Source organism: Macrotis lagotis, chromosome 3 (genome assembly GCF_037893015.1).
Source record: "Macrotis lagotis isolate mMagLag1 chromosome 3, bilby.v1.9.chrom.fasta, whole genome shotgun sequence".
Taxonomy (NCBI): Eukaryota; Metazoa; Chordata; class Mammalia; order Peramelemorphia; family Peramelidae; genus Macrotis; species Macrotis lagotis.
Window position 1 is genome coordinate 303,391,277 of NC_133660.1, and position 25,395 is coordinate 303,416,671.

General features: G+C 34.5%; 1 long non-coding RNA gene across 1 annotated transcript in view; it reads left to right on the forward strand.

The window, feature by feature from the left end:
* The window catches only part of LOC141519064 (uncharacterized), a 222,306-nt gene that overhangs the window by 184,954 nt on the left and 11,957 nt on the right, over window positions 1–25,395 (forward strand). The gene's annotated exons all lie outside the window — the stretch shown is intronic.

Sequence of the window (25,395 nt, forward strand, 5' to 3'; positions counted from 1 at the left end):
AGGAAAAGTCAAAAGTTATGTTCCAGAACATTTAGAATTGATTATGGTATATATATTTAGGTCAGGGTGGGACCAAGGGTCATTTGTATATTTATAACCTCATTCTCAGGCCATACAAAATTATTAACTTAAAAATAACCTTCTATATTTGATCAAACATTAATTAAATCACCTCTAAAATACTCCTCCATTTATTGAATTTCGATTCCCACTTGTGGTTGCCATGGTAGTGCCGATCAAATGATTCCACCAACCCCATATGATCTGTGGACTGGATCCTTCCTGGCCCCAACCTAGATGATAGAGAAGAGAAGAAAATGGGAGGGAGGGAGGGAGGGAGAGAGAGAGAGAGAGAGAGAGAGAGAGAGAGAGAGAGAGAGAGAGAGAGAAACACTGTGACCTCTTCTAACTCTAAAATCTCTGATAAAATATCCCTGACTTTTCTTACTTATAAAATAGGAATATTCATAACTGTACTTTCATAAGACTAATTTTGGTGGAGAGCCAGAGACCAAGATAGAAACAGATAAAGAGACAGTTAAAACATGAAAAATAGAGAAGCAGAGGGAGAGAGAGAGAGAGAGGGAGAGAGAGAGAGAGAATTAGAAAATTGATAAATGTAGATTATATTTAGATAGAAAACCACAGATGATAGACATAACAGGCAGATAGGAAAGTAGATAAATGACAGAGAGAGAGAGAGAGAGAGAGAGAGAGAGAGAGAGAGAGAGTTCAATATATGTCAGACCTGTGCTAACTCCTGGGGACATGAACTCATACAAGATAGGATGTCCCTACTTTCAGCAATTTTATATTGTTATATAGGGGAAAAATGATAAAAGGGAATTTGAAATGTGATGATAACTGAACATGTTAAGTCCTCAGGTACTTCAGAGCATATTATACCTTTACTCAATCATTGAAGGTTGCTTTACTATCATTTTGCTCACCTTCATGAATAAGATAGTACAAAAGCTACATTTGACTAACACTAAAATGTGAAAATATATTCTTTGGGGACCCTCAAATTTTTTTTTCAAATAGAAATTGTTTTGAATGTATTCTTCCTGCATTCTTGATAACCTTGTGGAAACAAAAAGAGGATTAGACCCAAGAGAGAGGGGTTGAGGTGAGGGGGGGATATTTGTTTATTGTTCAAAACCAGGATTCTATAATTTCTGTATATGTGAAATATGATTTGTCACCAAGGAAGTTTGAGAGAAAAAACTTCCTAGCTATGAGAATTGTCCAAAAGTGCAAACAAGCTTCCTCTAGAGATAGCAGATTCTTTTACAACATAGTTATGCAAGTGGAGGATAGAAGAACAATTGCCAAGGATGTTATCTTCTAAAAGCACAGATTGGATTAGATGCCTTCTGAGGTTCCTTCTATGCATAAATATTTGTGATATTGTGTCTATACATGCATATGAAAATTTCTAGGCATAATAAAAATAGTGCCAAATTGGGGTTTAGGAAGGACTGAGTTCCTATCTCTTTGCTAGTAATTACTTGCTTTGATTAACCATGAGGAATTAACCACTCAGAGCTCTCCTCTTTGTTTTTAAATGGAGATAACAATACATGTGATGATTATATCACAAAATTGTTATAAAATTAAAATGAGATAATCAATGAATTAGAAAGTATTAAGTACTCTCTATATGCTACTTGCTCTGCCTTTACCCTAAGGGCCTCAAACAGAGATCATCTTAAAATATCCTGTGATCTCAGATATCTGATCTCAGAATTTATTTCATAGAGAATAAACTTAGACATACAACCCTATCTATCTATCTATCTATCTATCTATCTATCTATCTATCTATCTATCCATCTATATAACTGGGAAAGTTCACTATCAGTTTGGGGGGAGGTAAAACAGCTGCAAAAAGTAGAATCTAAGATGATCACTGAGGAAAATTAGAGATTCTTAGAAGTGATAAAAAATGCTTTACATTCCAAGCATAAGGTTCAACTTATAAAAAGGCAAAAATTAAGAGAACGAAATATCACAAATAAGAAACAAGAATAATGTAATTTTGAATGCATCATAACGGTTGTAAAGGAGCAATGTATAATAAGGGATGAAAGATAGCTTGAGTCATATTTTAAAAGGAAGCAAAATAGAGGAATTTATATTTTATCCTCAAGTCAGTAAGAAGTTAGCAGAGTTGTTTGAGAAGGGAAATGAAATGATCATACCTATGATCTGAGAATGTAATACAACATTTTGCAAAATTTAAAGCATCAAATAAATAAAAATATAAATAATATATTCAAAGAATAACTGTCTAACTGAGTCTATATTTATATATGATCTGTGGCTCTCTTGGTTTATGGAATTCTCCTATAGACAAGTTTCTATCTGACATAAAAACTCCCTTTACTAATGCAGATTGGAAGTTATTCTGCAAACTTAAGTTGTTTTTTTTCAGTCTTTTTTCAGAGTCTCATCCAGTCAATATATGCCAGTAGTGGGATTTGGATCCAGGTCTTCCTACTAACCAAATTTTCACTTTATTCATTACTCCAGGCCTCAATAGATAAATAGCCAGATGCAAAAGGATGTATGGATCAATAGATAGATGAATGGATGGATGTTAGTTATAGAAATAGGGATAGATGCAAATATAAATACAAATACTAAATATGTTAAACTGCCAAAAGGCACCAAAAAAAGGATCAAACCATTTTGTGCTTTCAGCACAAGTTTACAATTGACCCTAGACAGTACCCAAACACCCACTTATCCTATTTTTACTTATAATATATACATATATCATAGAAACATATATTTTATTATAATGGGAAAGAAAGGATAAAGATGTTTTCATTTATAGAAAATAGATGTATAACTAATCTTCATGTGGCATATTAAAAGTAGGGAATATCCTAGCTAAGTTCCAGAAGCTTTCTAATAGACATTCATGAGATTTAACCATTTAGTATATTTGCCTTCTCTTCCTTTGTTCTTGGGAATTACTTAATTATAGGAGGTGATGGCTATAAGCTTTATTAAGTTTTTCTTATTTATCCCTCAGTTTCTAAGAAACTTTCTCTCAGATCAAATGTAAAAGAAAACTGAAAAGGAGTTAATAAACTGCTATACCTGAAAAGAAAAAAAAAGATTTTCCATTAAATACTAGGAGAATGCTGGCAGTTTATTTTTCCAGCAAATGATAATTTGAAAATAATTCATTAATTCAAAAGGGATTAGCTAAATTTTCTATATTAACATGCATCCAAGTGATACATTGACTTGCATCCTGAATGATAACACACCTTTCCCCAAATCAAACAGCTAGTTATTGGGAATTTGAAATCAGCTTCATCTTTCTTCTCTAATTTCCCATACACTCAAATACTATGTTGATGAATATGACAAAAAGAAGAGAAAATTAAAATATTCAAAATGTGAAAAGTCTTTTATGTGAAGACACGAAGGTAAAATGTAATGGGAATTTGGAAGTTTTCATCAGTAATAGGAATGGTGAGGACAAGAGATTCCAAGTGGAGATAAAAGTCTAGAAACTAAATTATCAAATATTTCTCAGAATTAGAAGCAAATGACTTTTTCAGACTCTATATGAACAAATATTTTTTCTATCTTCATGGGATTTCAAACTTGTATCTGGTAATTGAATAAATAGGCAAGCTCCCTCATAGGGATGTACCTCATAAATCTTTGAAAGTGGTGGTCATGAAGATGGTGATAATGGTATCTGAAACTCATCAGAACTGCCTGGTGCACTGTTGTGTAGACATAAAGCAAATCTAAACCAATACAGCAAGAAATGTATCCTCAAGTTCTCACCTATGAGTTCTTTGACCTGGATTTGAAGGCTATGTGCTCAGCTGAATGAAAAAGAGGAGACACTATGGTCTTCATAGTCAAAAGCTTCACCTATGATAAACCTCTGTTGATTTTATGGCACCTTTAGAATATGTGTTCCTCTTGAGTCTTAGCCATTTTTCATTTGCCATGTTTAAGAGTAAATTCTTTGACGTATCTTCATCTTTAATAATGAGACCTCAGGAGCATCTTCCCCTAATTAGATACTCTCACCAATGACACAATTATACTGCTTATTATTTAACCCAAGACTGAAGAATGAATTTTAGACCTGCTAAAGTGTTAAGGGATTTGTATTTATTTTATATCCTTATGTCTAAATGAGAAAAAAACATCTTGACAGACTAAGTTAGCTATCTAGATATTTTGGATAACTGCTGATATCACTGTTGCAGGAAAATAGAACAATGCCACCAATTTAAAAAAAATGTTCTTAGCTTCAGACTCCAACTTTAATTTATGAAATGAAAGATCCAGACCAGGGATTGAAATATTTCATATTTCATTATGTTATGGAATTTGAATATGTATGTATGTATGTATGTGTATACATATATATATATTTAAATACCAAAAAGATTGAATTCATATTTTAAGAATTTAACTAGAATGAAGATAGAACAAAATTGACTTAGCTAAAGACTGAGGGATTTTTCATGCTAACCAACAAATACTGAATTTAGAGTTTAAATCCTTTAAAGGGGAGATACCCCAGAAGATAGGAGCTAAAATAATTTAATAATCCTCCCTCTTTAGATTAAAAATGTTATATAACATTATTAATTCAATGGAAGACAAGAATGTGACAGTAGAGAGTCACAACAGATGCATCAAAAGCAACTAATTTAAGAAGGTGAGAAAGCCAAAAGACAGTTAGGAAGGAGGAGAATTCTAGCCATGGAGGAAAGACCCTGAAAATTCCAAAAATCTAGATATAAAGTTTCTTATTCAATATATTCCAGGGGCGGCTAGGTGGCGTAGTGGATAGAGCACCAGCCCTGGAGTCAGGAGTACCTGAGTCCAAATCCGGCCTCAAACACATAATAATTACCTAGCTGTGTGGCCTCGGCCAAGCCACTTAACCCCACTGCCTTGCAAAAACTAAAACAAAACAAAACAAAACAAAAACCTATTCCAAATAGTAAGTTCAATGATAATTGCTGACATTTAGAGAGCACTTTAAATACTATAAAGTTTTACATATATGTTATTTCATTTGATCTAGCAATCCTGTGAGATAAGAGCTATTATTATTCTCATGTTCTAAATGAGGAAATTTAAACTGGAAGATTTTTAGAGAATTGTTCAAAGTTGATACCAAATATGGATTTAAATTCTGGTTTTCTTGAATCTAATTCCAGAACTTTGCCACCAAGTTGTCTTTAAATATAAGGACCAAACATATATTTCATTATAGTAACCCTGTGATTCCAATGGAAAAATTACAGTCTTTGCTCTTAGGGATCTTCATTCTAATGGAATAAATGGCCACAAATAAGTATTTCAAAGGTCAAAGGAAAGATCTAAACAGAGTGAAAAGTGATCAGAGTCAAATAATAAATAACTGTCATCTGGAGGAAATGGAGGTTTCATGGAGTTGATAGCACCCAAGATAGACTGTCAGATGAAAAGGATTTACAGAGATATAAATGTGTTAATAAAGCATTTCAGATTACACATGATTAAAAAATGTCATCCATCTCTAAAGAGAGAACTGCTGAACTCTGAGTATAAATTGAAGCATAATTTCCTCTCTTTAATTTTTTAATATATCTGTAGCATGGCTAATATGAAAATGTGTTTTCAGTTACTTCCCATGCATAATTGATATTTTATTGTTTGCTTTCTTAGTGGTTGGAGAAGATTAAAAGGGAGGAAGAGAATTTGCAACTCAAAATTCAAAGTAAAGCATAGTTAAAAATAAAACAAATAGTCAAATTAAAAATGAAAAAGATATATTTTACTTGGTTGTTTTTTGCTTTGACATTCCAAATCTGAAACACAACCATGTAAATTCCAAGTTTTTTTTCTTTCTTGTGTTATGTGTTTTTGATTCATGAATATTTTTCCTAATTTTATATATCTTTGCATATTTCGTATCCTGATTCTCTTCATGTAATTTGATGTGGGTGCCACAGAAGAGTATTAATAGAAGTATTTTTGCTTTAAAAAATTGTTGTTTCTCCCTGTTTCTGCAAAATCCTCAGTTGGACATTTCCAGTCATTCATAATGTGATTCTGACTTGACTTTGAATTTTTTTTCTTTTTACAGTGTACATTCCATTCAAAGCTGTTTTAATACATTCATACACACATATCTTGAAACTATCACCTATACATGTCTATCTCCCTCTATCTCTGTGTCATAATCTCTAGTGAAAGTTTGAGATTAAATATATATAATAGTCACTGAATATTGCCATAATTATCCATATGAAAAATATTTTTAGTTAGGAGCATGAAAAATACCATAAAATGATCTGAAATTTTATCTATCTCTGTCATAATCTCTAGTGAAAGTTTGAGATTAAATATATATATATATATATATATATATATATATATAGTCACTGAATATTGCCATAATTATCCATATGAAAAATATTTTTAGTTAGGAGCATGACAAATACCATAAAATGATCTGAAATTTTATCCCCTATTGATCAAATTGAAATTTTTTTTGACTCAACCCAGTAATTTCAATATTTTTCTTCAGCTTATATTCTCAGAGTTTTCCAAGGAGATTTGAGACTAAATGACTCACCTAAGGTAATAAACCATAGATAGGAGAAATGGGATTTTAACTCAAATTCCACTACATTGTTATTTCATAGGGAAAGAAAAGATGCAAATAATTATTCTTTAAAGGGCAGTGCAAATATGGTCATACAAATAAGTATTGTTGTTGATAGATCTGTGAAATGTTCAAAAAATTTTGGGGAAAAATGAAACTTTGTTACTAGTGATGAAAATTATCCTGCTGTCTTTCCCAGTGACTCAACTATTAATCTTGAAAAGAGGTTAAAGAAATTTTCCAGAATTTTCCTGCAGTTCTACAGTAGCCATAACTACTTCAGATCCAGAAAAGGAAATTCTTGCCACCAATGTCCTTGGCATCATCAAATGATTTAACATCAGAATATGAATAAAAACTAGATGTTGCAATGGAAATAACACTAGACTTGGATTCAAAAGGACATTTCAAATTCAGTGTCAGATACTAATTGACTATGTGTGACCTTGGGCAAGTCATTTAGCTTCTGTTTGCTTAGTTTCCTCAATTGTAGATGTGCCTAAAGAACACCAACATATACCTCTATTGGAAATGTCAAAGAAAGCTGAAATTTACCTGTGATATAATTGAAAGGTTAAAGTATTAAAATGAGTATTGCATGAATCTTCAATTTGAGAGGAATCCCATTTAATTTTCTCAGCTTCATTACATGTAACAAATCAAGATTTTATTCCTAGTTTTTTGGTCTTAAAAAAAAAAGACCAAACTCATCATAAGCAAAATATAGCTCATCCTATATTCTCTTAAACTTGTCCCTTGGAAGAGACAGAGAGGTGGGGCAGGGAATAGAATGCTGAACTTGGAGTCAGGAAAACCTGAATCCGAATTCTGCTTCACATACTTTCTGCAAGATCCTGGGTAAGTCACTTATCCACTACCTGCCTCATTATATCTATAGAATGAGGATGGTGGTTATGACAGTCAAATGTGATAATCCACCGAGGGCTTGACAAACCTCAGAGTGCTATTCACATATAGTTGCTGTTATTGGGATTATTGTAAACATCCTCTGACTTCTCTTGATGGCACTGCCACCCTTGGATTCATCTTTGACTTTCTTCTATTTTAACCTCCATATTAAGTCATTTGCAAAGTTTTATTAATGTTATTTCTACCACCTCCCTCTTTCTTGTGTTCAAGGAAGACTAGTACATTAGTGTGAGGCCTACTGAGCCTTCTTTGGAGCTTCTTTCCACCTTTGATGCCCACCTGATCCACCTAATTTTCACATATGGCTTCAAGAAACTGTAGCATGCACAGTGACCATACCCTGGTAAACCTGTTTCAGAAGGCAGTCTAAACCAGGTTGAGGTAAACTAGGGAGTCTCAAATTCATCAGTGAGTAATGGGAGGTGTCTACCCCAAGCATGTGAAGTCTTCCACTGGTGGAATGAGTGGAAGAGAACAATTTGTTCCAGTGGTCATGAAGTCAGCTGAAGCAGGTGCTATGGATGGCTCAGACGTTGGTTAGACATCAAAGATGCCAAATTCATAAACTGCATCTAGGACCAGCATCAGTTGTCTTGACTCTCTCTTGCTAAGCTGGATCGTGATGACTTTGGAAGAGAAAGAGGAAGTTGATTTCATGCAGCTCCACCTCACTTAAATCATATTAACATACACAACAAAAGATATAACACATAACCATTCCTCAAAGATGAAGCAACAGGTGTGGATATACTGGGAGCTGTAGTTACAACCTTACACATAGGTGGCCCATGCCATATGGTCGTTTCTCCACTGAAAACAGCAATGAGATTCAGCAGTCCCCTGGGTGACAGAGCAGACCTTTGAAGGATCACACTGTTCACCTCCTGATTCCAGAAAGGGGCTAGAAAAGGTGCCCTAAAAATTGTCTGTTTATTCAACCCTGGTCTGATTACCTCAGCAGACAGGGAAATCCCACAGTGTGGTCGAGACACAAAATAATCTACAAAAACTTCTTCAAAGAAGATTCCACTCATCATCCATGAATGGAATGTGCACACACTCATAGACAACACCAGACATGCTCACACTCATAGACAACACAAGCTCCAATAGACCTGAGAAATGAACAGCTCTTGTTGAGAGAGAACTCAGTAGGTGTGGTATCCAAATAGCAGCCATGAGTGAAACAAGACTGACAAATGAAGGCCAGCTTACTGAAATCAATATTGGATACACATTTTTCTGGAGTGGTCACAGTGAAAGGGAACACTGTAAAGCTGTGGTAGGTTTTTTTGAAATTTTATTTTATTTAAGGCAATGGGGTTAATGTGACTTGCCCAAAGTCACACAGCTAGGCCATTATTAAGTGTCTGGGGTCAGATTTGAACTCAGGTCCTCCTGACTCCAGGCCCAGGGCTCTATGCACTGCACTAAATAACTGTCCCCAGGGGTAAGAATGCCTATCAAAAGTTTTTATAGAAAAAAAATGACTGAAATTTTCCAGGTTATATGGCATGAAGAGGCTATCCCCCAAGAATTTGAGGATGCCTCCATTGCCCATTTCTAAAAGGTAAAGGGATTAGATTGTCCTGTGACAATCCCAGGGATATTTCTCTTTTGGTAATTGCTGGTAAGATTCTTGCCAGAATCCTTCTTAACAGACTGATCCCTCACCTGGAAGATGGTCACCTCCCTGAGAGCCAGTGTGGCTTTAGAAAGGGTCAAGGATCTGTCAAAATGGTGTTTACTGCCTAACAATTCCAAGAGTGACAGCCTCATAACAATGAGATTAACACTTCCAGGAATACACCATGCCACCATCATCAGTGCCTATGCTCATGACAAACACTGATGAAGTTAAAGAAAAATTTTATGAAGACCTGGAGACCCTTATCATCAATGTACCAAAAGAAGACAAGTTTATAATTCTGGGTAACTTTAATGCTAGAGTAGCTTCAGATTATCAGACATGGCAGGGAGTTTTGGGAAGGAATGTAATTGGAAACAGCAAGAGCAATGGTCACCTTCTACGGAAGACATTGCATCCCATAATCTTTTCATCACAAACATTGTCTTCTAATTACCTAAATACAATAAATTTTTCTGGATGTACACTGGTAGCAAACATTGACATCTATTAGATTATGTGATTGTAAGGAGAAGAGACAGATAGGATGTAAAAGTGACAAAGGTAGTATGTAGTGCAGAGTGCTGGATTGATCACAGACTCATCTTCTCTAAGTTAAATATTTATATTCAATCAAAGTGGTGGACCCAAAGCAAAACTGAATACTAGAAGAATTAATGTTAAGAGATTAGAGTGTCTCTAAGTTGGAACAGTTTCTTACTAACTTGGAGGGGAAACTGAGCCAACACACAGTTGGCAATAATGGAACAGAAAAGCAGTAGAAGGCTATCAGAGCTCTGGTGTGTAGTGTACTGCATTTGCTCAATCTGGACCAGAATAGTCACAAAGCCTGGTTTGATGAAAATGATGGGGATATACAAAAGTTGCTAAATGAAAAAATGAGAACCACAGGGTTTACCAGCAGGATAGTTCATCTATTTCCAAGAAGGTAGCACTTAATTCCCTCACAAATAAAGTCTAAGTGAAGCTTAGAGAGATGCAGGACTCTTGGTTTAGTAAGGAGGCAGATGAAATTCAATTTTATGCAGACAGTAACAAACCAAAGTACTTTTATGATATCCTGAAGTCTGTTTATGGGCCAAAGACATATGGTACATCTCAACTGCTTGGTGCTGATGGATCTACATTGATTAACAATAGGGATATGATCCAACAGAGATGGGCATAGTGTTCTTAACAGATCACCATCAATCAATCCAGAAGCCATTGACTGTTTACCTCGAGTTGAAGTCAATCAGTACCTAGCTGAATTTCCCACTGAAGAAAGAGGTTTTGAATGCCATTAGGCTCCTTGAAAATGGCAAAGCACCTGGTGCTGACTCTATTCCAGCTGAGATCTACAAAGTAGGGGGTCCATTGCTTATAGAAAAACTGGCTGAAATTTTCCAGGTTATATGGCATGAAGAGGTTATTCCCTAAGAATTCACGGATGTCTCCATTGTCCATCTCTATAAAAGTAAAGGGAATAGATTGTCCTGTGACAATCATAGAGATATTTCTCTTTTAGTCTTTGCTGGTAAGATTCTTGCCAGTGTCCTCAATAGGCTAATCCTTCACCAGGAAGATGGTCACTTCAATGAGAACTAAGGCAGAATGGAAGCAGCTCAAAGGAAATGTAACATTCATAAGTTTAGAGCATCCACACCAGGTGTTTACAATGACTATTTGTGCACAACCTATGGTAGAGCATTCCAAGCCTGTCTGATCAGTCACAGTAGGACAAACTGTAATTTGTCTCAAACAAAGTGAGGTCATTTTGGTCTTCTTCATAACAAAGGACAAAAACCAACCTGAGCTGTGTGACCTTGGGCAAATCACTTAACTCCATTGCGTTGCAAAAAAAAATTTTTTTAAGTGACTATCTTACTTATTATGCCTTGCTTCTTATTGAAGTTTCATATTAAATAATATATTGACTTGGTTTAAAAGAGTTTTGCAAGGTTTCTCAATGAACTTATTTCCTTCATTGTAATAAATGTTTAATGATAAACTTCAATTTTCTTAAAGGAAGTGTTTTGCTTATATTCAGTTTGAGTACTATAATTTTTTTCCCTTCTTATATTTAAGTACATGGTGACATCAAAATGCTTTCCAAAAAGAACCCATGAATGGTAATTTCTTTTTGTATTAATTTCTTCTATGTTTCTAATTTTATTATAAGTGAGGATTGGGGCTACTGAAATTCAATCTAATCATATATGTCTTAGCTGGCTATTGACAAAGTTCTTACATTTAGCATAATAGTTTAATAAGTATTTACAGATTAGCTAAACACATTGTTATTTGCTATATCTTTGAGACATTCTGCTGGCATCAGAAAAAGGTCTAGCAGAAGTTTTCTAGCAGAAGTTTATATGGGTAGAAGTTGTCTAAGTAAATTTAGCCTAATGTAAAGAAAAAAATTCCAAATAGAAATGATTCAAAAATTGAATAGACTTCTCTTTGATGCTAGATCATAAGACCATAGCTTTAGGCATTTTTTTAGCTTTCTAAATGAGAATTTTCAGTTATCAAAATCACCTTGTATTTATTATGTATATAGTTTGCATGTAACTGGTACATTTAGATTCAATGCAAAGTGTGACACAATATCCTGAATGTGTTGGATATGAAACACAAGAGACAACATGATCCAAATGCAATTACCGTTTTCAAACCCAAATAAGTAAGATACTTAGAGTTTCAGCTACACCTTCCTATACTACTCCTATAAGGAATCAAGCAAGGTACAGATGTTTCATTGGGAAACAAATATACTATACAAAAGGGAAAAAAATGGTAGGCCAAAGAGAGTAGAAGATAGGGAAAATAGATATCATGGAATTGTTAGCACCAATGTTTTGATAAGAACATCAATAGACTCTTGCATCACAATACCTGGGCTATTCAACTTGAAAAAGGAACTATTCTAAAATGGAGATTCTGTTCTTCCTTTTCTTTTTTATTCTCTTTCTTAGGCAAAGTAAGGATTTGTATCAAAGATTTTCTCCTTTTTTTGAAGGGGGGAGGCATTTTGATTTTTTGTTTAATCTATTATTAAGAGATAACTCTAATTTAAAAAATTGTCATAGGTACTCCATTTACTCAAAGAAAGATGAGATAAAAGTATGGTCATGGAGAATTAAGGAAAATCTCTCCCACACAAGAATAGGGTCAAAGAGAAGGAGCAGCTATGTCTTATACTTAGGCAAAAAATTACTACCCATCAACTAACCTCAAACATAGTTAAGAAAATTGCTGATCAGAGATGTTATAGTACTAGCCTCAGGCACATAGGAAGGGGAACAGTTTGTTTTTCATCTGGGTCCCCTTCATATTTGCTCATAATATTTCAAAGATAGAGAATTTGTCTCCTTGCACAATAAATAGCTAGCTCTTAACTAATTTCAGAGTTAATGGGATTATATGGATAAAATTTTCACAGAATGAGAAATTGATGAGTTATAATCGCTATCAGTGCAAGAAATGCCCATATGAACAACAGAACAGTTACATTTAAAAGCTAAAATCTTTCTTCTTGTTAAGCTATATCTATATTTCAGTGATACTGTCAGTATTGAGAACATCTAGATCCCTCTTTTGCAAACATCCAAGAATAACAATATAATTAATTCTTTCTTGGTATTAAATTGTTAACATTTCAAACATGCCCTTTTTTGTCCCAAATTGTTAACTTGGGGATTTAAATTATTAAATGAACTTTGAATCAGGAGGTCCTGGGTTCAAATGCTCTTATATATGTTATTACTTATTATCTCTGTCTCAGCTCTTAACTGTAAAATTAATAGATTTCTCCTAACACCTCTCTTTCAATGCTAAACCTAAGCTCCTCTCTTTTCTGTAAGACATAAATTTCCCTCCTCCTGTAGCTGCTGCTACTTGGGTTTGGTTCTGCCTATGAGGAATCATTATTCAGACTGGGAAAGTATGGGTGGAAATAAAACAAAAATGTATTTAAAAAGGTTACAAGACATAGGAAGGGCTAGAGAGAGAGAGAGAGAGAAAGAGAGAGATAAAATAATAGCCAAGCAACCTTGGCTGGTCCATGGTCAGAGAAGACTGAGCCAGCCCTGAACTGGAGTCCAGCTCAGGTTTTTATGGCTTAACTCTCATCCAGAGGGCAAAAAGTACACTTCCTTTCTCTTACTAGACCCAGAATTAGGTAGAGGGTAAAACTGAAGGAGATCAGGATACAAATTTTACATTAAATAAATGGTACTTTAAGAATGGGGAGGATCCCCACTCAAGATTACAATTGTTTCTGTTCCAATCATATTTCTCTACTTCAAGTCAATTTGCATCTCAAGAGTCAATTTATATCTCCACCCAAATTCTTTCTGTTACATTCAAATTCTATTCCTCTTCCCCTGCATTACTCCTACTATTTACCATAATTGTGTTCAAATGATTTTTTTAGAACAAAAGTAAATCTCAAAGACTAGAGCATATTTAAAATCTTTGAAAATTTTAATTGACAAGTATGGCATTTCTTTTTTTTTGCAAGGCAGTGGGGTTAAGTGACTTGCCCAAGGTCATACAACTAGGCAATTATTAAGTGTCTGAGGTCCTCTTTGAACTCAAGTCCTCCTGACTCCAGATCAGTGCTCTGTCCACTACACCACCTAGCTGCTCCTAAGCATGACATTTCTAAGGAACATTTACTAGAAAAATCACTTCATTTTGTAGTCATAAACCTTAAATTTATGAGGCAAAGACTTTGCTACAATCTCTAATACCTAACCAAAAATAAAATTATCCAAACAAATATCATGTATTATTTAGCAAGATTGCTTTTGCTTTCCATTGAGAAGAGGAAACAAAGAGCAACAAATTAGGCACATGTTTATGTTCATTCACTATTAATCAAAGAAATTAGAATTATCATATTCTCCTCCATTCTGTTCAGCCCATTTATTAGAAAACAAATATTTAAATCCACCATGGAAATTGATGGATGAATGGATAGTAAACTGAACATTTGGAAGAAAGAAGAACCTGAATTGCTACCTTATTTAAAGGAAATGATTCCTCAGGTTTTCTTTCTTCTCAATGAATACCTAACTATAAAGTTAGTATAAATACTGTAGGTCTTTAGAAATTAATAACCTCATTTATGTCCCAAAGTCATTTTTCTACTCCATAACTTCTTCATGGTAATTTTTACCTTTGAATTTCTCATAATATAGATTAGGTGCAGGGAACATCCAGTTGGTGGGTCATATAATGCACAGGAAATCATTTTGTCTATTGCTGCCAAGGCAATAAAATGAGGGATTTGAAATTCAATAAATGAAGGAGGTCTTTAGAAGTGAATTAACTAAATTTTTCATCAAATATAGCAGTGTAATTTTTAAGTTTTGGTCCTTTGCAGAAGGGTTCTCCACCCCTGGTATAGATGAAGGTGTTTACCATGGGATGATGAGAGTAAAAAATACTGTTGCAGCTTTATCCACTGGGATGGTGGTAACATGTCACAAATACATGAAAATACAGGATCAAAGAGCAAGAAGACCACAGTGTATGGAAGATTCAAGTGGAAAGGACATTATGTCTCTTTACATAGCTTTGACTTTTCAGAAAATGCAGTATGACAATATAAGATGTCATTAAAAGAGTAAAACATAGGAATTAAATCTCCATTTGCAGCATCCAGTAAACCAATGAAAGCAGAATCTGGGAGGCTAACTGAATCAAAGAGATAATGTCATATATAAAAAGGGATATGATATTGGGCCCAAAGAAAAGGAGCTAAAATATAAGAAGCTATCTTACTGAATGCAGGAAGCTCACTGTCCAAGCCAAACTCACCATGTTACTGGGAAGGCAATGGTCCATTATTGTTGTATAGTATAAGGACTTGCAGATCACCATGTTCCCTTCAAAGATCATTCCTAGGAGGTAGAGTATCAGCCCTGGAGTCAGAAGGACTTGAGTTCAAATCCAATCTCAGACGAGTGATACTTACTAGCTGCAGGACCTTAGACAAGACATTTAACCCTGACTTCACATTCAGGGCTACCTTGAGTTGTGCAGATTCATATCTGGACACTGGACTCAGATGACCATGGTGGAGAAGGTGAGGCAGGTGACTTTGCATAGGACTCCCTCACTCAAATCCTAATTCCTTTGCATGTCATGTCATCACTTACCTGGTCTTCACTGAAAATGAAGAACAAACATCATCATCATCATCATCATCATCATTATGAGGATGACAATTTCAGAGGCACCAAAGAAATGTTCCACAAACATCTGGGTCATGAATCCTTTGGAGGGAATCATATTCCTCTCAGAGAGTAAGTCAGAGAGCATCTTAGAGACAACTGAAATTGAAAAACATGAATCTATTAAAGACAAAAAAAAACAAGGAAGAACTACTAGGGAGTATAGAGATTGGCTGGAAGTGATAGTATTCACAATGAGTACATTACCTACCACAATGATGTAGGGGATTAAAAACAGAACAAAGAGGATTTTCTGAAAGTTAGAGTTTCTGATAAGACCTAATAAAATGAATCCAATGATTTCATTAATATTTTCTGTATGATGCTTATAAAGATTCTGAACTCAAAGGAAATGCCAGAAGTTTGTGAAAATGTAGGTATTGATGAATGTAGACCCATTCTGATGAAAACACATATTGCAGCTGTTTTTGCATAATATATCTGTAAATTATTGGAGAAAACATTATTTATCAATTGTTTGTTTATATTAATCACACATAAAAAGACGTCAATAATTATTCATGTATATAATATATGATTATAAAATAGAAAAAATATACACTAAAAAGGAAAGGATACTTCCTTTTTACTTTTTTGCATTTGCAAATTATATTTTGTAAAATGCCATGGAAATTTGTATATTTATAATGAAAATTTTATAGTTCATAATTCATAGGTGCCCCCACTTTCTTTTTCTCAAGAAGATCTGAATTCAAATGTTATTTTAGAGACTCAGTAACTGGGTTTCCTTGGGTTTGTTATTTAATCTCTGTTTACCTCATTTGTAAAATGAAGATTATTATAAAACTTCTCAGGGGTCTTCTACAAATGAGATATTTATAAAGCACTTTGCAAACCATAGAACATTAGGTAAATGTTATCTATGACTAATTTTTTTTTCCTCCATATGGATGTAATTTCTAGTTTCCAATGGAATTGATAAACAAAATAGGATTGACTTTAAAAAATTAAAAATATATATTCAATTGACTGGATTGCATTTGTTATACAAAATAAGGGAATTCCCTGGCAACATCTTATTTTTTAAACAGCAGACATTTTTATGATAGTATTGTGACTGAATAGTTTAAATCACCTTGCCTTTGATTCTTTGAATCACTTTGGTGCAGTATTGGAAAGTCAGGTTTTACTTATAAGTTGTTGTCCACCAAGTTCTATCTGCAAATGGCTCTGCAGTCCAAAAAAAAAAATGAAAATATAGACAATGGATTTGATAAAATATTATTGTCAAAGTCAACCCTAGAAAATTACAAACAGACAATACAATCAATTGATCAGTGGAAGAATTGTTTTGATTCAGTATTTTGGCAACTTGAGGAGAAGGTAAAGAGAACTTTGAATGAATTTAGAAGTTGTTTGTTTCCTTTTTCTTTCTTTCTTAATCCTGCTCAAGTACTGCATTTGTATACTCTGCTGGACAAAATCTCATCCATTTACATGCTTCTTCAGTAGAATCCACAAAAAAGTAAAAATCACAGACCTCTTACACAAGTTTGAATCTGCATCACAAAAGCATTTGTTAATGAATCAAGAATCCATTCATTATTGGTCAGGAAACTATAATTGATGAAAATTCTTCTCACTGAAATGTGGGTAGGAAGGTAAATTTAGAGATGAATTGGACATCTAGATTTTGTTAGACTGAGTTTGACTCCTACCTTGTATATGTATTATTTGTATAACTTACAACAAGCCTCTTAATTTCTCTGAATTTCATTTTCACCAACTATAAAAGAAGAAAATTAGATTCCAATACCATTAAGGTCTCTTAAAGCTCCAAATCTGCCATCTTCCTGCTATTTGTTCTCTAATTACAGAAGTATAACTAGAGCTTGTCAGCCAGAAAGAGTATAGATTAATAACCATAAAACATATTTCTCTGCCCAATATTTCCCCATCTTCACTGGGACAAATCATTTTAGCTTTCTGGCAAGGACTCTCAGTAAATCTCTGTCACCAAGAAGTGAAATGAAGTCAATAAACTTTTAGTAAAGTACCTAGCCCTTCCCAGGTAAAAGACAAGCCCTAAACAGTAGAACAATGGATCCCTGCCTTAGCTTGAAGGAATTGTTTTTTAGCCACCTATCTTCTTCTGTATATCCCTCATTACCTAATCTCTGCTATTTGAGCTATTGCCCCTCATCAATATATCTCCCCATCTATGTTCTCCTTAAAAGCTCACTCCTCAATAGAACTGCCTTGCCTTTCTTTTGAGGGCAACCTGCTCTGGGGGAGTAAGATCCCCCAAATAACCTCTCACTCTTTCCTCCTTCTCATCTGTCCTTGATGTTCTCACCAATCCAGCTTGTGATTGTTTCTTCTTAATTCCAATGCTTCAACTAAAACTCACTATCTTACTACTTCTTCAAAGTACTTAAATGAACTTTTGTAGTCACTTGTGAACTTTATAACTTTTTGTAATAAACCTGTACCTTGTGAATTTAAAATAAGCCTTTCTAACCTCCCTGAGTCAGAGGTTGGTGAGTTCTTCACAAACACAAACTTTCATAGATTGATTTTTAAGCCCCCTTTCCTATAGGCCCCTTTCCCCCATCTTCAAGTAGGATTTATAACTAGAATTTATAGCTAGTTTTATAGTTAGAATATATAGCTAGAAATCTAACGTGATTTTGATATTTTTCTAACTCCTATTTCTTTCTGCTATGCAATGCTGAAGGATATGAATGAAAAGCAGGAAAAATAGGATATTAATTGCAATGATTTTATTTGGTGGTTTTGACTGGCTGGATATATGGGATTCAGGGTAGGAATAAAGGTGAAAAATTATGTGATTATTTAAGTATACTGACTCTATTGTGTTACAAAAATTAAAAAAAGACCAGCTCCTTAATTCTTTGCCACAGAGAGGAAATAGTTTTTTTTTTTTCCTGACTGTATCCATGCACAAATCTATTCACACATCTCTAGTCTAGTTGCTATGAGTTGAACAAGAAAATAGGATGAACTAATTTTGAGAGGATTAGCAGAAGTTTGACAATGATAACCATGCATATGATGATAGTGATGGCTTCATTCCAATAAAAAAGATCAAGCTAGTTACTGTGTAAACATAACCTAAGTCTTGAGTCAATGTAATTATCATCTCTGACAAAGAAGTTTCATCTATGAGTCCTTTGAACTGGGATTCAGTCCCAGATACCCAGACAGTTGGCATAGGATGGTCCAGTGAGAAGAGAAAGTACATCCAGGGAAGTTCTGGCTGACTCAGTTACAATAACTCTCAGTTGGTTAATAAACATATTCTCTCTGGCACCTTTGTAAAATGCCTTTCTCTGGAGCTTCAAAAGTTCTACTAAGTATTGTGTCTGGGAATACATTCTGTGGAGCATTTTATTCTTCAGTAATGAGGCCTCACGGGCACAGCTCACTAATTAGATACATGTGACAAAGACACAATTAAACTTCATGCTAATTGAACATTGGAGAGGAACTTTGGAAGTACTGAAATATCTTTGACTTCATGTATATTACTTACCTTGTAATAAACAAGGAAAAAATCTGAAAAACTGATTCAGATCTTCAGATTATCCATCTATTTTTAATGAAATGATGTAAATAACGACTAAGCATCTACCATGAGCAAACTACTGTATTAAACCAGACAATTATTAAGTTTAAAAAAAATAAGCTAGACCTTTCAGAACTTATAATCTAATTAGTGTCTAACATTTCTACAAAGACAAACAAAGGAAAACAAAAGGCAAAAGAGAGAATCCCTCGTGTTAAATATTCTAGGAAAACTGGAGAAGGATATTTTGATTTTGAAAAGAAGAATAAAGAAAACTTTCATGAAAGTCTGAGAAACCTGAACAGGATGGTGAAGGATATTAATGCATTTAATATGCCAGTGCAATTCCCTGACTTTCACCAAATATTATATGTATTACAACTCAGAATCTATTGGGATAACAGGATTCTTGGGATCTTTTATCCTTGATGTTATTATTACCAGCAAAGATTAACCCATGGAGTAATTAATGTTGCCCTCAAAACATAAGAACAGAAAATATAGATAGATGATAGATAAAAAAGATACATAGATAGAACTATAGGTATAGATATAGATAGATATGCAAATATTGAATATAAGGAATTCTTAACTAAGCATGAGTATGCTTCTCACTGAGTCTACTAAAATTTTATGTAATAATAAGTTTATCTGTGTTCTTACTATGACAAGACAATGGTTCAATTCTTCCTAATCAACTCACTATTTCTTTCTCCACCAAGTTTCTCCTCTGTCTTCAAGCCCCTCACACTATGATATCCTCCTCATCAAAACACATGATCTGAGTATTTAACCTTCTACTTTTTTTTTGCTTTGACCCTGGTTCCAGCCTGGTTGCAGACCCTCATACCCTCATGCTTTCACTATTATAAAAATCTAGTGGTTGGACTTCAGATCTCTCCTCACTCTAGTCCATCCCCAACTCAGCTATCAAACTGATCTTCCTAAATGGCATATCTGGTCTTGTCATCCACTCTATTTTATAATTCTGCTGTCTCCCTATTACTACTAAAACCAAATATAAAAATCTTTTGATTGACATTTATTTTTTAAAATTTATTTATTTTTTTCACATTACTACAATAGTCTTGTAAAAGTAAACATAATGGGGCAGCTAGGTGGTGTAGTGGATAAAGCACCCACCCTGGAGTCAGGAGTACCTGGGTTCAAATCCAGTCTCAGACACTTAATAATTACCTAGTCCTGTGGCCTTGGGCAAGCCACTTAACTCCATTTGCCTTGCAAAAACCTAAAAAAAAAAAGTAAACATAATCCCACTCCCCCCACAAAGTTAGAGAAACCTGAAGAAAAATAGAGAGAGAAAAAAAAAGTGTGTTTCAGTCCCTACTGAGATATCATCAGCTCTGTCTTTGGGATAGATTACATTCTTTTTTGTGAGTCCAATAGAGAAGTTGCTTCAATATTTTTTGCCACAGTTGCTACTGCTAGCTGTATTTCTCTCCATCTTTTTCCTCTCGATCCCTATTTATTCTATTCTCTCTCTCTCCTTTTACCCTATCCCTCTCAAAAGTGTGTTATATCTGACTACACCCTCCCATGATCTTTCCTCTCTTCCATCACCTAGCACCCCTCCCCGCTTCCTTTCCCCTGTCCTCTTTCTCCCATTCCTTTCCTCTCCTTTTTTCCCTCTGGGGTAAGACATATTTCTATACCCTTTTGAGTAGTTGTGTTATTTCCTCTCTGAGCCACTTCCAATGAGAATGAAGGCTCACTCATCCCCCCTTATCTTCCCCTCTTCCACTCCATTGCAAAAGCTTTTTCTAGCCTCTTTTAAGTGAATTATCTTAGTCCATTTTACCTCTCCTTTCCTTTTCTCCCAGGACATTCATTTCTTACCCATTAACTCCACCTTTATAATCGATTATACCTTCATATTCAGCTCCTTCCTGTGCCTTGTCTATATATGCTCCTTGTAACTGCCCTAATAAATGAGAAGGTTCATAGGGGTTATCAGTATCATTTTGATTTAAAGGCATTTATTTATAACTGGTATTCTTTTCCAGTCTTCTTAATGATTGCTTCTCTGTGTGCTCTACAATCCAATACTTCCCTATTTATTTTTTTCTCACAAAAGACAACTACTCCCTGACTCCAGACATTTTCATTTGTTGTCCCCTATATGATGCTTTGAATTTTCCCTTTCTTTTCTCCATCCTACGTGTCCTGTCTTTTTTCAAGTCCTAACTAAAATCCTTCCTTTAGCAAATAAACTTTACCCATATACCTTAATAATAATCTGATTCCTCCATTTTATATCCAATTTATCATATGTTTATAGATAAACAGATGCATCTATCTGTCCATCTGTCTATCTGTTTATCTATCCATCTATCAACTTTGGTCAGAAGGCTAAAAAGAAATGATTCAAAGCAGTCAGTAAGGAGCATTGCAGAGGTTTCATGAGTTCTTTGCCAAAGTCTTAAAAATATTTCTTTCATAATTTCCCCCCAAAGTAGGATTCACAGTTGAATAAGAAATCAATTTATCATGGTGATAATTTTAAGCTACAATATAAACTACAAACAACTATGCTCTCCTTGCTCTTAGCATTTCCAGAATGTTCCATAAGAGGATTAGGTTTCAATTCCCCTGTGGTATATAAATGCTGACCCAGCACAGATTCTTAATAAATGCCTGTCAATAGAGCTCTTGATTGACCAGGAAAATGAAAACTAAAAGAGACACGATAGGGGGTGGTGCAGTGAATAGAGTACCAGCCCTGGAGTCAGGAGTACCTGAGTTCAAATCTGACCTCAGACACTTAATAATTACCTAGCTGTGTGGCCTTGGGCAAGCCATTTAACCCCATTGCCTTGCAAAAAAAGAAAAGAGAGAGAGACAATATACCTGTATTTTTAATAATAGTAGAAAAATGCCCAAAAGAAATATAATGATGAGGAGAGAGAAAATGCATCATGAACCTGATGTGTGAGATGATTGACAAATGAATTTCCTTCCAGAACATGTCCCACTCATGAACATATACTCTCTTTCCATACTTGCCCCTGAATATGGTCTCTGACCACATGTTCCTTAGTGGGCATAGTAGTTATCACACTTGGGCTCCCTTGAATGTGCTACATATGTGTCACTTCCTTCTTGGTAGTGATTTGTGGAAGAATATGCCGCATGTGTTCTTCAGAGGTGGAAGAATCATCTGTTAATATTGTTTTCTATTCTATTGAATTGTTCTTTTGCAAAAATAAGCTGGTTGACAAAATTTCACATTTTGCTAATGCCATGTGAGCTATAATTTTGACCAGTTACTCATCTAATCTAGTGTAACATTTCTAGGGGATCAATAAGTATGGAAGTGACACATCACAGGCTATGTTCATAAATTTTTTTTGTTTCTTTTGTTTTTGTGAGAAGCAGGAGAATCAGTTCTTGACCTAGAAGTCTGAAAATACTAAAGTTGATTTGTGGGAAGTTATGGGAATTTACTTTGTAAGTTTCAGGAATCAAAAATGATACATTTACTTGAGACAATGTAAGGATTCCAATGATCACTACCCACAATCCCAGGAAAGACAATCCTAGGGAAGTACAGGAAAGAGATAGAGCTTGACACTGGAAAAACTGAAATGATTCCACCCACATTAGGTTATTTTAAAATAAATATTCCCTCCTTCCAAAACACAGTTTTGATTCATGCTTATTTATGTTTTATATACATATAGAGTTGGGGTAGCTAGGTGGCACAGTAGATAGAGCACTGGCCCTGAAGTCAGGAGTACCTGAGTTCAAATCTGGCCTCAGACACTTAGTAATAATTACCGAGAAATAGATAAATATAGAAATAGATAAATATAAATGAATGGATAGATAGGTAAACAAATAAGTAAACAGATAAACACATAATTGAACAAATGGAAATAAATTAATGGATAAACAGGAAAGAAAGAAAAAGATGTAGAATTTGAACAATCAAATCAAACTCAAGAAGAGAAGCCAACACTGGATATACAAAGCTGGCATAGATGGGGCTGAATTTTCAGTGAGTTAAAACTCAAAATAGCCAAGCGCATGATCTTAACTAGGGTAACCTGGGAAAATGTGTACACAACTGTCCAGTCTCCCTCATGTTAATGGTGGAATGACACAGTCCATTTGCAACCACAGTTCTGGCTATTCCAAGAAGATGATTCACAATATGGTACAGAGTTAGGAAATACTATAGGAAGGATAATATAATAATATAATAAAGAAGGGTACTTAAAGTATTCAAGGTTCAGTTTTTTTTTTTTAAGAGGAGAGATTTAGGTATGAACCTAAACAGCCAATCCCTATAATATTTGGGGAAGGAAGGAAATCAATAACATCTTAAAGAAATGAAGGAACCAGAGAAAATGCAATGAGAAAGGGATTATTCTGTGGATCATGAAATCAACAGAAAATGAGAATTTTGCCACAATATTTTCACCCTTGTAGTCCTTACTACTTTGGAGGGTGAGGCTGGTAGATAACCTGAATCCAGAATTCTGAAATATAGAAGACCTAAAACAGTTTGGATGTTCACTCTAAGTGTAGAGTCAATTTGGTGAGCCTAATATAAATCAAAGGTTTGGGATAGTGCCTCCAGGCAACTCAAAAAGACTCAAACAAGTCCAGGGCTGAAACAAAGCAGGTCAAGGATCCCATAGTGAATGGTAATGGAATTGGACTTATCTGTAGTTGCTGCATTCCCACCATTCTTTTTTCTTTTAGGTTTGTTTTTTTCTTTGCAAGGCAAATGGGGTTAAGTGGCTTGCTCAAGGCCACACAGTTAGGTAATTATCAAGGGTCTGAGGTCACATTTGAACTCAGGTACTCCTGACTCCAGGGCCACCCCCCCTAGCATTCTTAAGATGAGATAAATTCTTTAAAATAAAAATAATCATAATGATATACCTCATTTGTTTCATTAATAACAAGTAAATTCTTTTATAAACTTTCAAATGATATATAAATTAAAACTGCTGCTACTACTACTGTCAGTGATGATGATGATGATAATGATGATATTGTTAGTTTTACTTCAAGGACCTCTGCAAGCATCCACTTCCTTCAGGTAGAGCTCTTGTTACTTATCTGATAGAATTGTAACATGAGTACTTTTTTGTCCATTCAAGTTTTTATTATTTTTAAGTAAGAAAATCATACTCATTCCTGAGGCACTATCCTTTGCTTTGCATTTTTTTCATTTCTTAGAAAATGTTTCTTTTTACCAAGTCTGAATCTGTATTTTTGTATTCTATCACAATTTCTTAAGAAAAAGAATAGTACGTGCTGTGAAAAGTACAGTGAATAGAGAGATTCAAAGGACATTTCTAGGAATCCTAACTCCATCTTATTATTGGTTGTATAACCTTTATTAAAGTACTTTATTTCTCTGGACTTTGTTATATATATACATATATATATATTTCTATATATATGTGTATATATATATATATATATAAAATGAAGTGTTTGAACTGGGTGATTCTAATATCCCAACTCTAAACTGAAGAGCTTATAAATCAAGAAAGCTACTCTGTATGTTCATAAATGGACAAAAGTGTGAAAACCAAACATACACCTACAGATACATATACAAATAGTTGCAAATGCATATTTGTGCATTATATGGATGTAATTAAATTCATAGTGTATTTATGTAGACAGTGTCCTTCTTGAGATACTAGGATACACTCTATGGAAACTGATTTTTTGTCTAAGTTATGAAAACAGAGACAAAGATGTCATTATACAATTTTTTGTTTCTTGTTAAGTTAGCAAAAAATTTATCAGAGAGATTCCAGAAGAGTCAAATTGTAATTTACCAACTCTCCCTCCCCAATCATAAAAGTCACAGAAGCACTGGTTTTTGAATTGCTTTAAGGAAATACCATTCAGAAGAAAGTTCATTTCATCTTGGTCTAGTCACTGGATGGATGACTAGGGGTTCAAGAGAACCTGGGAGGTATGGCTTGCCCTTACATATAACCCCCTTCCCTGGCTTCCTTTGCCTCAAGACTCTTGGTCAGTGATTTTTGATGGTGATGGAAATTTCAATGTTATAAGTAGTAATAATGTAAACAAATGACATGCAATACAAACACTGAATTCTCAGACCCTTTTCTTTCCTATCCTTGTTACCTTTGTGGTAAGGTAGCTTTCTATTAATTGTTTCAACATTTGCTTCCAAAGACACCATTTGCTAAAATGTCTGTGTGCATGTGTGTGTGTGTGTGTGTGTGTGTGTGTGTGTGTGTGTGTGTGTGTGTATTTGTCCTTTATGTCCTTCAATTTCTAATGGTGTACCTTCATGTTCACATGATGTTTACCAGAAATATACCAGGCTAAATGGATCTATTTTGGGACCCAGGATATCTAAGAATAATGTTGATGA